We start from the raw sequence: 14,377 nt of genomic DNA, 5'->3' as shown, positions 1-14,377 counted from the left end.
AAAAAATCTACTACTCATTTGAAGTTCGGACTAGGGGATAGATTTATTATGCAGCGAATGCTGCTGTTTCCGCGCGAACCTTCCGGTTTGCCGGAAACAAAAGTTAAGAAACAGCAGTGGTCACAAGACCACTGCTCATTAACTCATATGGCGGACTGAAATCATCCCGATTGGATACGATCGTGATGATTGACACACCCTGCCAGCGACCGATTGGCCCGCGAATGTGCAGGGGCGGAAATGCATAAGTTCACAAGAAATGCTTGTGCAATGATAAATGCCGACAGCGTATGCGTATCATGTCCACTCAACATTTGATAAATCTACCCTAAGTGCTATTGCATTGTCTTTTTATAATGCATTTGTTTCTTATGCAAATCTGCTGTATTGACTGGTCCTTTTTAAGCACTGGGGCAATAAATTACCCTTGGAAGGAGAGATATAGACAGGTCTTGTAAAAGGCAACAAAAACCAACAGCAATTTTACTGTTTGCTCAGTGCAGTCAGATGGGTATGATGTGAGTAAGCACATAGCTCCTAATCAGATGTCAACAAAGTAAAACCTTACTGAAAATACACACGGGCTGTGTCACTCTGGCCTCTGTCCCAGACGCTGCAACACCACACCTATTAGTTAGACAATAAGATATTCTGCTCTTGTAGAACGAGCCCAGCCCCTCTCAGATGCAACCTATGCATGGAATGTTATGGTATTTGTAAAAGGCTTTTTGCCTATCTGTGCATCCAGAAATATGTAAATAGCTGATCAAGCAAAACATGTTTGTTAAAAAAAAGACTCTGAACTTGTGTATGTTGAAAGGTCTTCTTTAGTAATTAGTTTAAAGAAGTAGAAAAGCCACAATATTGTGCAACATAACAGATCCCTTGTGGTAAAAAATGTGATACTGAAAATGATTCCTGTCTTTAATATTGAGTGGCTTATATATATATATATATATATATATATATATATATATATATATATATATATATATATATATATATATATATATATAGATATAGATATATAGATAGATATAGATAGATATAGATAGATATAGATAGATATAGATAGATAGATATAGATAGATATAGATAGATATGTGCAGTGTATATATAGGTATGGAGATATATATATGTATGAATATCTATTTATAAATAATTAGAACATAAATATGCTTTATCGTGATTTAATTTACTTAATTGCAAAGGGCTTCAATGCACTTGTAAATATGTGTATATATGTCTGTAAATACATATATATACTGTATACATATAAATACATATGTACACATATATAGACATATCTTTATGTAAAACCCTTCTGTCTGCCTTTTTTTTCTCTAACACCTGAGATCTCATATCTTTGAGCCTTTATAACTTTTGTGTGCAATTCATTTCTAGATGGTGTTATGAGTTTAACTGTACTTTGTAATGTATTTTTTATATATTTTGTGACACTTTTATGTTTTGCAAGACAGTTAACCAGGACCCTGAGGTTGCGGTAATCATTCTTGCTTAAATCGCAATTGCACTCAAATGATCGCGTTTACTTTAAACTTGTTATATCAGCACTAAGCTTAACAAGCGCAAAGCCCCGCAATAAACCCCTTATGCGCTCCACTCGTTATCTGGCCTGATCTTTGTTAGATCAGGTTAGATCAATTGTTGTTTTCATTCGATCTAGTATGCAAGAAGTGATATAAACAATCATTTGGTGTGGGGGGCTAACCCGTCATCAGCCCCCCTAACAAAAAAAAAAAGAAAGGACAATAAGTTATATAATTTGAAAGATATTTGTTAGACCAGGTATAATCAGTCAGTTGTTTTGTTAGATCTAACATAATTACAGAGATATTAGGCAAAAAATTAAGGGGGCTAGCCCCCATATTAGTGCTGACATAATAAACACGTGATCTAACCTGTTGTAAAAAAGGTCAGTTAGCCTAAATCATTTTTTGTATGAAATTTTTAAGTGGGAGACTAGCCCCCAAAATATAATATCTAATATCTCTGTAATTATGTTAGATCTAATAAAGCAACTGACTGATCATACCTGACCTACCAAATATCTATCAAATTAAATACATTTTCGTCCAATTGTTTGTCAAGGGGGAGCTGGTGACGGGCTAGCCCCCTACCAAATAATTGTTAATACCACCTTTTGCATGTTAGATCTAATATGAACACTTGATCGACCTGATGTAAAGAGGAATCCTGAAGGCATTGAAGAAAGGGTTTTGTGACCCCCCCATGGAGGCCAAGTGAAGGGGTCATCTTGAGGCCAGTAGGTTGGATATCATAAGGGGTTGGTAGAGGAGCAGAGCAGAAGTGAAATTCAGTTCAGGACCATGTGTGAGGAGAAGTTACAGCGTTTCTTCCTTTTTGTTTTTTATTATGTGGCTTGATTTGTATGTCGCAGTTTGGTGGTGGCGGGTGCTTGCCTATTTTGTGGTGGCTTTGATCAGAGTGGGTATTGTTGGTACCTCACATTTGATTGGCAGGGGAAAATTTTATACAAGGGGCGTGCCCTTCTCAGTAGTAAGTAAATGGGCAAGCACCCTGGGATTTTATGGAATTGTTTAACTTTATATTTGGTAATGTTATTGATATATTATTTATGGTGTTTAATAAAACAAGCTTCGGCCTTTATAACCCATATTATTGTGTCATTAATTTATTTAAGTGGGACATACCATAGTGTGGGGGGGGGGGGGGGGGGTCACAAAGGTCTATTAGCCTGAATGATTTTCTGCCTGACAAGCCCCCCTAGTTTAATACCTATTATCTCTGCAATTGTCAGATCTAACAAAACAGACTGATCAAACCTGATCGAACAAATATCTATTAAATTATATAACTTTTTTTGTTATGGGGGTGGCACCAAATATTGAATACATAGAAGCTCCCACATTATGAATATTAATACCTAACATTATAAACACTTGATCTAACCTGATCCAACAAAAGTCTAATAGCTTAAATGATTTTTTGTCTTGAATTTTGATTTTAGGGGGCTAGCCCCCCTAATTTAATACCTAATGTCTCTGTAATTATGTTAGATCTAAAAATAAAACACTGACTGATCATACTTGATCTAACAAATATCTATCAATCAAATTAAATAATTTGTTGTCCAATTTTTTGTTAAGGGAGCTGATGACGGGTTAGCGCCCCCCCCCCCCCCCCCACCAAATAATTATTAATACCAGCTTTTTCTTGCTAGATCTGACGTAATTAACACTTAAAGTAACCTGATATTACAAGATCTATTGGCCTGAATGATTTTTTCCCCTAAAACTTTTAAGTGGGGGGGAGGGGGGCAAGCCCCTCAAATCTAATACCTAATGTCTCTGTAATTATGTTTGATCTTACAAAGCCACTGACTGATCGCACCTGATCTAACAAATATCTATCACATTATATAACTTTTTGTCCAATTCTTTTGTTAACGGGGGAGGGGCTGATGATAGGCAAATAATTGTTATTACCACTTCTTGTATATTAGATCTAACGAAAGCAACAATTGATCTAACCTGATCTAAAAAAGATCTAACCAAGAACTGAATAAAGTGAGGTTCATCTTTAGTGAAAATAACTAAACTCTAGCTCTGCGTGTGGAGCAGGGACACACTCGGGGTCATTGTGCAAAGCTCGTGTCTATCGGTGACCCATTGTATGTACCAGGGTTTCCTCCTGTTTTGTGTTGATACAGCTATTCTTAGCTGCAGGGCATGGCCTGTTTAGGAACGCCTTAAGCATTGTGTATTGTAGGATAAGATTGATTACATGGACATTTAGGTCATCTTTATCTATGCATAAAGTACATTTGCAATTAAACAGAGTGCTGCAAATGCTATGCATGCAAACCATGTTATAAAAGGATTTCAAGCAGATATTTGCTTAGTTAAAATATGCATTTGTTTTGTTGTGCAGAAACATACCCCTTGAAAACACTGTATGTGTGTATATATATATATATATATTTGTGTGTGTGTGTGTATGTATATATATATATATAAAAAAAATAACCCTTTACAAACTTACATGCATCTTCATTTGATGGAAATATGTTATTTAAACAAATTAGGTGTCTGTGATAATATATATATATTTGAGAGATAGAGCTCTTCAACACCTTATAGATATCAGTAATCCGGACATTAACGCACCCATAGCCAAACATTTTAGATATGAACACCAATACACCAATCAAATGACCCACTTTTACAAATACAAGGCATTGAACATATCCCTAGGCATAGGAGAGGGGGGCTAGAGACAGGTTACTTAAAGGGACATAATACTCATATGCTAAATCACTTGAAACTGATGCAGTATAACTGTAAAAAACTGACAGGAAAATATCACCTGAGCATCTCTATGTAAAAAAGGAAGATATTTTACCTCACAATCTCCTCAGCTCAGCAGAGTAAGTTCTGTGTAAAAAGTTATACTTCACCTGCTCCCAGCTGCAGGTAAAAAAAAAAAATTATGAAGAAATGAACAGCAGCCAATCAGCATCAGCAGTGCTGAGGTCATGAACTCTTACTGTGATCTCATGAGATTTGACTTAACTCTCATGAGATTTCATAGTAAGCTTCCTTTACCTGATTGGTGAAATAATATGAGAGTTCACGAGGCTCATCCTTTCAGCTGTCCCAGGACAGACACACTAAAATGCTGCTTAGAAATCCTTTACAATGGGAGGTGGCTACTGAGGAACTTTTGAGGTAAAATATCTTTCTTTTTTACATAGAGATGTTCAGGAGATATTTTCTAGTCAGCTTTTTACAGCTATGCTGCATCACTTTCAAGTGTTTAAACTAGGGTTGCACCGATACCAAGTATTTGCATGAGTACTTGTACTCATGCAAATGCACCGATACTTAAACCGATACCTGCACTTCCTGCCCATACTCTATCTTGTGGAGATTTTTCAAACTGCATGTTCCCATTTCATTTTAAGCTGTAGTGGAGACTCAACTAAAAATGGTTCACTTCTGTTCTTCCAATACAAATTGCTATTGTATTATTGTAAGAGAGATCACTGTACCTTGTTCAGACAAATTCCTGAAGTACTGGGTAGTTAATAAACTGAGATTTCCAGCTCTGGCTAAAATGGCCCAAAATTATCTTTCTGCCCCATGCAGTAGTGCTGAAAGTGAGACTTTTTCAGCTTAGCATTAAACAACATTACTGATAACAGAAACAGACATATAGCTGAACATACAGAGATGCTTCTGTTCCTTAAAAATAACTTGCTACTAACTTTTCAAAAATTGTTATAATTGCTAGATTGCCTGTTATACTGCTAGTTCTTCTCTTGCACAATTATGCTCAAAACATACTGTACTCTGAGGAACATCCTTAGCTTATATAATTGCAGGAAGAGTGTTCATAGAAAAAAGTTAAGTTAAATCCTATGAACACACATCTTACAATAATAGGACTAGATTTAGATTACATTTGATATGTAAGCTTTACCAATGCTCTGTTCACATTTCCAACGCAATAGACTTTAATGGAGTTGCACATGCAATGAGCATTGGTAAAGCTTACCAGTCAAATGTAATCTAGCCCGTAGTGTTGTTCCCCATGTTTAAACAGTGCACTGGTATATTTTTTACTGCATTGCACTTTTGGTTGGTTGTGATATTACATTTGTTATTTATTGTTGTTATTATGAATATATTTTAATGTAATATTTTTATTTATAAACGTGTTCTGTGAAATTTCTTTGAGGTTTTACGACTTTGTAACAACAAGCAAATTTTATTTTATTATTTCATATTATTTCATAATATCTTTTGAGTTTCAGTTCTTCATAATTATAAAGAAGCTATCTTAAATCATTAGTCTGTATTGTGCTTGGGACACTGTCACATGACATTAAAAAAGTATCGGTAATTGGTATCGGCGAGTATTTTTAAAAAAGTATCGGTACTTGTACTCGGTCTTAAAAAAATGGTATCGGTGCAACCCTAGTTTAAACATTTGGGTATTATGGCCCTTTAATCAGAAAGAAGTATTTTGGATTTTTAAGCTTCAATCCAAACATCCTGATGGCTTAAATTCCATTATGGTTGTAAATTTGTTTTACTAAAATTTCTAATTCCATCTCATTATTTAGGATTTTTAAAAAAAATAAAAATAACGGAGTGAGCTAGGATATTTAATCAGTATAAAAACAAGGGACAAGGTTGCCCAATAGAAACCAGTACACGAATAATATTGATACATAAGTTGTTGATTTCATTGATATTGTATTTATGTTGAAGCATTTAATTATAATTTTGGTACAAACATATATACCAAGTTTATTTATAGTGCCTGTTTTTTACAACAGCAATGTAATATACCTTTAAGATGATACCTTGAATCAGGTGTTTCTGAGCTAATTAGATACACCTTTGTCTTAAAGGGACAGTCTAGGTCAAAATAAACTTTCATGATTCAGATAGAGCATGTAATTTTAAACAATTTTCCAATTTACTTTTATCACCAATTTTGCTTTGTTCTCTTGGTATTCTTAGTTGAAAGCTTAACCTAGGAGGTTCATATGCTAATTTCTTAGACCTTGAAGTCCACCTCTTTCAGAATGCATTTTAACAGTTTTTCACCACTAGAGGGTGTTGGTTCACATATTTCATATAGATAACACTGTGCTCGTGCACGTGAAGTAATCTGGGAGCAGGCACTGATTGGCTAGACTGCAAGTCTGTCAAAAGAACTGAAAAAGGGGCAGTTTGCAGAGCCTTAGATACAAGGTAATCACAGAGGTTAAAAGTATATTATTATAACTGTGTTGGTTATGCAAAACTGGGGAATGGGTAATAAAGGGATTATCTATCTTTTAAAACAATAAAAAACATAATTTATGTAAGAACTTACCTGATAAATTCATTTCTTTCATATTAACAAGAGTCCATGAGCTAGTGACGTATGGGATATACATTCCTACCAGGAGGGGCAAAGTTTCCCAAACCTTAAAATGCCTATAAATACACCCCTCACCACACCCACAAATCAGTTTAACGAATAGCCAAGAAGTGGGGTGATAAGAAAAAAAGTGCGAAGCATATAAAATAAGGAATTGGAATAATTGTGCTTTATAAAAAAATCATAACCACCACAAAAAAGGGTGGGCCTCATGGACTCTTGTTAATATGAAAGAAATGAATTTATCAGGTAAGTTCTTACATAAATTATGTTTTCTTTCATGTAATTAACAAGAGTCCATGAGCTAGTGACGTATGGGATAATGACTACCCAAGATGTGGATCTTTCCACACAAGAGTCACTAGAGAGGGAGGGATAAAATAAAGACAGCCAATTCCTGCTGAAAATAATCCACACCCAAAATAAAGTTTAACGAAAAACATAAGCAGAAGATTCAAACTGAAACCGCTGCCTGAAGAACTTTTCTACCAAAAACTGCTTCAGAAGAAGAAAATACATCAAAATGGTAGAATTTAGTAAAAGTATGCAAAGAGGACCAAGTTGCTGCTTTGCATATCTGGTCAACCGAAGCTTCATTCCTAAACGCCCAGGAAGTAGATACTGACCTAGTAGAATGAGCTGTAATTCTCTGAGGCGGAATTTTACCCGACTCAACATAGGCAAGATGAATTAAAGATTTCAACCAAGATGCCAAAGAAATGGCAGAAGCTTTCTGGCCTTTCCTAGAACCGGAAAAGATAACAAATAGACTAGAAGTCTTACGGAAAGATTTCGTAGCTTCAACATAATATTTCAAAGCTCTAACAACATCCAAAGAATGCAACGATTTCTCCTTAGAATTCTTAGGATTAGGACATAATGAAGGAACCACAATTTCTCTACTAATGTTGTTGGAATTCACAACTTTAGGTAAAAATTCAAAAGAAGTTCGCAACACCGCCTTATCCTGATGAAAAATCAGAAAAGGAGACTCACAAGAAAGAGCAGATAATTCAGAAACTCTTCTAGCAGAAGAGATGGCCAAAAGGAACAAAACTTTCCAAGAAAGTAATTTAATGTCCAATGAATGCATAGGTTCAAACGGAGGAGCTTGAAGAGCTCCCAGAACCAAATTCAAACTCCAAGGAGGAGAAATTGACTTAATGACAGGTTTTATACGAACCAAAGCTTGTACAAAACAATGAATATCAGGAAGAATAGCAATCTTTCTGTGAAAAAGAACAGAAAGAGCGGAGATTTGTCCTTTCAAAGAACTTGCGGACAAACCCTTATCTAAACCATCCTGAAGAAACTGTAAAATTCTCGGTATTCTAAAAGAATGCCAAGAAAAATGATGAGAAAGACACCAAGAAATATAAGTCTTCCAGACTCTATAATATATCTCTCGAGATACAGATTTACGAGCCTGTAACATAGTATTAATCACGGAGTCAGAGAAACCTCTTTGACCAAGAATCAAGCGTTCAATCTCCATACCTTTAAATTTAAGGATTTCAGATCCGGATGGAAAAAAGGACCTTGCGACAGAAGGTCTGGTCTTAACGGAAGAGTCCATGGTTGGCAAGATGCCATCCGGACAAGATCCGCATACCAAAACCTGTGAGGCCATGCCGGAGCTATTAGCAGAACAAACGAGCATTCCCTCAGAATCTTGGAGATTACTCTTGGAAGAAGAACTAGAGGCGGAAAGATATAGGCAGGATGATACTTCCAAGGAAGTGATAATGCATCCACTGCCTCCGCCTGAGGATCCCGGGATCTGGACAGATACCTGGGAAGTTTCTTGTTTAGATGAGAGGCCATCAGATCTATCTCTGGGAGCCCCCACATTTGAACAATCTGAAGAAATACCTCTGGGTGAAGAGACCATTCGCCCGGATGCAACGTTTGGCGACTGAGATAATCCGCTTCCCAATTGTCTACACCTGGGATATGAACCGCAGAGATTAGACAGGAGCTGGATTCCGCCCAAACCAAAATTCAAGATACTTCTTTCATAGCCAGAGGACTGTGAGTCCCTCCTTGATGATTGATGTATGCCACAGTTGTGACATTGTCTGTCTGAAAACAAATGAACGATTCTCTCTTCAGAAGAGGCCAAAACTGAAGAGCTCTGAAAATTGCACGGAGTTCCAAAATATTGATCGGTAATCTCACCTCCTGAGATTCCCAAACTCCTTGTGCCGTCAGAGATCCCCACACAGCTCCCCAACCTGTGAGACTTGCATCTGTTGAAATTACAGTCCAGGTCGGAAGAACAAAAGAAGCCCCCTGAATTAAACGATGGTGATCTGTCCACCACGTTAGAGAGTGTCGAACAATCGGTTTTAAAGATATTAATTGATATATCTTCGTGTAATCCCTGCACCATTGGTTCAGCATACAGAGCTGAAGAGGTCGCATGTGAAAACGAGCAAAGGGGATCGCGTCCGATGCAGCAGTCATAAGACCTAGAATTTCCATGCATAAGGCTACCGAAGGGAATGATTGAGACTGAAGGTTTCGACAAGCTGTAATCAATTTTAGACGTCTCTTGTCTGTTAAAGACAGAGTCATGGACACTGAATCTATCTGGAAACCCAGAAAGGTTACCCTTGTTTGAGGAATCAAAGAACTTTTTGGTAAATTGATCCTCCAACCATGATCTTGAAGAAACAACACAAGTCGATTCGTATGAGACTCTGCTAAATGTAAAGACTGAGCAAGTACCAAGATATCGTCCAAATAAGGAAATACCACAATACCCTGTTCTCTGATTACAGACAGAAGGGCACCGAGAATCTTTGTGAAAATTCTTGGAGCTGTAGCAAGGCCAAACGGTAGAGCCACAAATTGGTAATGCTTGTCTAGAAAAGAGAATCTCAGGAACTGATAATGATCTGGATGAATCGGAATATGCAGATATGCATCCTGTAAATCTATTGTGGACATATAATTCCCTTGCTGAACAAAAGACAATATAGTCCTTACAGTTACCATCTTGAACGTTGGTATCCTTACATAACGATTCAATAATTTTAGATCCAGAACTGGTCTGAAGGAATTCTCCTTCTTTGGTACAATGAAGAGATTTGAATAAAACCCCATCCCCTGTTCCGGAACTGGAACTGGCATAATTACTCCAGCCAACTCTAGATCTGAAACACAATTCAGAAATGCTTGAGCTTTCACTGGATTTACTGGGACACGGGAAAGAAAAAATCTCTTTGCAGGAGGTCTCATCTTGAAACCAATTCTGTACCCTTCTGAAACAATGTTCTGAATCCAAAGATTGTGAACAGAATTGATCCAAATTTCTTTGAAAAAACGTAACCTGCCCCCTACCAGCTGAACTGGAATGAGGGCCGTACCTTCATGTGAACTTAGAAGCAGGCTTTGCCTTTCTAGCAGGCTTGGATTTATTCCAGACTGGAGATGGTTTCCAAACTGAAACTGCTCCTGAGGACGAAGGATCAGGCTTTTGTTCTTTGTTGAAACGAAAGGAACGAAAACGATTGTTAGCCCTGTTTTTACCTTTAGATTTTTTATCCTGTGGTAAAAAAGTTCCTTTCCCACCAGTAACAGTTGAAATAATAGAATCCAACTGAGAACCAAATAATTTGTTTCCCTGGAAAGAAATGGAAAGTAGAGTTGATTTAGAAGCCATATCAGCATTCCAAGTCTTAAGCCATAAAGCTCTTCTGGCTAAGATAGCCAGAGACATAAACCTAACATCAACTCTAATAATATCAAAAATGGCATCACAGATAAAATTATTAGCATGCTGGAGAAGAATAATAATATCATGAGAATCACGATTTGTTACTTGTTGCGCTAGAGTTTCCAACCAAAAAGTTGAAGCTGCAGCAACATCAGCCAATGATATAGCAGGTCTAAGAAGATTACCTGAACACAGATAAGCTTTTCTTAGAAAAGATTCAATTTTTCTATCTAAAGGATCCTTAAACGAGGTACCATCTGACGTAGGAATGGTAGTACGTTTAGCAAGGGTAGAAATAGCCCCATCAACTTTAGGGATTTTGTCCCAAAATTCTAACCTGTCAGGCGGAACAGGATATAATTGCTTAAAACGTTTAGAAGGAGTAAATGAATTACCCAATTTATCCCATTCTTTGGAAATTACTGCAGAAATAGCATTAGGAACAGGAAAAACTTCTGGAATAACCGCAGGAGCTTTAAAAACCTTATCCAAACGTATAGAATTAGTATCAAGAGGACTAGAATCCTCTATTTCTAAAGCAATTAGTACTTCTTTAAGTAAAGAGCGAATAAATTCCATCTTAAATAAATATGAAGATTTATCAGCATCAATCTCTGAGATAGAATCCTCTGAACCAGAAGAGTCCAAAGAATCAGAATGATGGTGTTCATTTAAAAATTCATCTGTAGAGAGAGAAGATTTAAAAGACTTTTTACGTTTACTAGAAGGAGAAATAACAGACAAAGCCTTCTTTATGGATTCAGAAACAAAATCTCTTATGTTATCAGGAACATTCTGCACCTTAGATGTTGAGGGAACTGCAACAGGCAATGGTACATTACTAAAGGAAATATTATCTGCTTTAACAAGTTTGTCATGACAATTATTACAAACAACAGCTGGAGGAATAGCTACCAAAAGTTTACAGCAGATACACTTAGCTTTGGTAGATCCAGCAGGCAGTGATTTTCCTGTAGTATCTTCTGGCTCAGATGCAACGTGAGACATCTTGCAATATGTAAGAGAAAAAACAACATATAAAGCAAAATAGATCAAATTCCTTATAAGACAGTTTCAGGAATGGGAAAGAATGCCAAATATCAAGCTTCTAGCAACCAGAAGCAAATGAAAAATGAGACTGAAATAATGTGGAGACAAAAGCGACGCCCATATTTTTTAGCGCCAAAAAAGACGCCCACATTATTTGGCGCCTAAATGCTTTTGGCGCCAAAAATGACGCCACATCCGGAACGCCGACATTTTTGGCGCAAAATAACGTCAAAAAAATGACGCAACTTCCGGCGACACGTATGACGCCGGAAACGGAAAAGAATTTTTGCGCCAAAAAAGTCCGCGCCAAGAATGACGCAATAAAATGAAGCATTTTTAGCCCCCGCAAGCCTAACAGCCCACAGGGAAAAAAGTCAAATTTTTGAGGTAAGAAAAATATGATAATTCAATGCATAATCCCAAATATGAAACTGACTGTCTGAAAATAAGGAAAGTTGAACATTCTGAGTCAAGGCAAATAAATGTTTGAATACATATATTTAGAACTTTATAAATAAAGTGCCCAACCATAGCTTAGAGTGTCACAGAAAATAAGATTTACTTACCCCAGGACACTCATCTACATGTTGTAGAAAGCCAAACCAGAACTGAAACGAGAATCAGTAGAGGAAATGGTAAATATAAGAGTATATCGTCGATCTGAAAAGGGAGGTAAGAGATGAATCTCTACGACCGATAACAGAGAACCTTATGAAATAGACCCCGTAGAAGGAGATCACTGCATTCAATAGGCAATACTCTCCTCACATCCCTCTGACATTCACTGCACGCTGAGAGGAAAACCGGGCTCCAACTTGCTGCGGAGCGCATATCAACGTAGAATCTAGCACAAACTTACTTCACCACCTCCCTTGGAGGCAAAGTTTGTAAAACTGATTTGTGGGTGTGGTGAGGGGTGTATTTATAGGCATTTTAAGGTTTGGGAAACTTTGCCCCTCCTGGTAGGAATGTATATCCCATACGTCACTAGCTCATGGACTCTTGTTAATTACATGAAAGAAATTCTGGTGTAGGCTGTCCCTTTAAATAGAGGTCTGTTTGGAGTCTGTGGGTATGCCAGTGATCAAGGGCCAGGGATAGGCCAGAAACATGTTTCACACTCTTTTCCACCAGACCGCAGTATTTTTCTAATGGTTTTTTTATGGTTTTTCTTGTATTTTTTTAAATTTTGCATAATAAATGTTACTTTTTACAAAAAAATTATCTTTTCCTCTCCTTCACTCCTGAGAGGTGCGGATGATACCTGCTTCCTATATATACTGTGTGTGTGTGTGTATATATATATATATATATATATATATATATATATATATATATATATATATATATATATATATATATATATATACATATACAGATATACATACACACTATATATATATATATATAATGTACTCTTGTGTACTATAGATTTGCCACCTTTAAAGAATATTTAATTAGCATATTGAATTAGTGTTACAACACCTGTTATCATATAAAAAAGTTTTTCATGATATACTATATGTAAAGGGATACAAAACCCAAACATTTTCGTTTGTGATTCACGCAGAGCATATAATTTAAAAAAAAAAGTTTGCAATTTGCTTCTATTATGACATTTTCTTTGTTCCCATGGTATTCTTTGTTGAAGAGATACATTAGTCGCGATGGAGGACTATAGGACAGGAAATAGTGCTGCAATCTAGTGCTCTTGCAAAACTGCTGCTCCAGACGTGCACACTCCTGAGCTTATGTCCCCTGCTCTTTAACAAACGATACCAGAATAAAGAAGATTTTTAGATAATAGAAGTAAATTGGAAAGTTGTTTAAATTAAAATGGTTTGCTCTATCCGAATCATTAAAGAAAAACTTTAGGTTTCATATCCTTTTAACCCCTTTGCTACCCAGAATTTCAGAGAAAAACGTGCCCCAAATTTCAGACATTTTAGCATTTTTGCTATCTTTCCACTTAAACAGAAATAGAGGCTTGTTTGTTTTTTACCTATCAAAACTATATATTTTTTAATGTAGTCAACCCAATGTATTGATCTAGGCGCATTTTGTTATATTTCATGCCACCATTTCATTGTCAAATGCGATTATATATAAAACACAGGGACAGTGACGAATTCACAAATTACAGTGAACGTGGGTTAAAATCGGTAAACTGCAGTTTTCTTTTCTTATACATAATTAACCTCTTAAGGACATATAACGGAATTTTTCCGTCATAAAACAATTGAGAAAACAGAAAGCTGTGTCCTTAAAGGGTTAAACATTTCATTGGTGATAATAATTTGAGCTGAATGTCACTTTTAAGCGCGACGGCTTCCTAATTAAAAAGAAATCTGTCATTTACTCTGTGTCTCAGCTACAAGGAAGAACATAGGAAAATGCAATATTGCAGCACAAGGCTAAACTGCCCAGCTAGGCTTTAATTAATACTATTTAATGATGGGTATCAAGTAAATCTTCATGTTTCTCTATACTCTACATTTGTGCTTAGAAATCTGTATGTGCTCCCTGTCTGTACTGAGCATAAAGGCCTTCAGCTGAGCATCATATTTCCTATTCACATTTAGATTAACACAGAATACTAATGTGTCTGCAAGTATAGAGGGGCGTTCATATTATGCGGTGCAGCAGTGAATCAGTCTAGATGCA

General features: G+C 36.5%; 1 protein-coding gene across 2 annotated transcripts in view; it reads right to left on the bottom strand.

The window, feature by feature from the left end:
• Positions 1-14,377, bottom strand: part of LOC128642587 (uncharacterized) — a 177,076-nt gene that overhangs the window by 128,271 nt on the left and 34,428 nt on the right. The window lies entirely within an intron of this gene.

This window comes from Bombina bombina, chromosome 12 (assembly GCF_027579735.1).
Source record: "Bombina bombina isolate aBomBom1 chromosome 12, aBomBom1.pri, whole genome shotgun sequence".
Classification (NCBI taxonomy): domain Eukaryota; kingdom Metazoa; phylum Chordata; class Amphibia; order Anura; family Bombinatoridae; genus Bombina; species Bombina bombina.
Note: the sequence above shows the minus strand (reverse complement) of the source record. Positions and strands in the feature narration are given on the sequence as shown.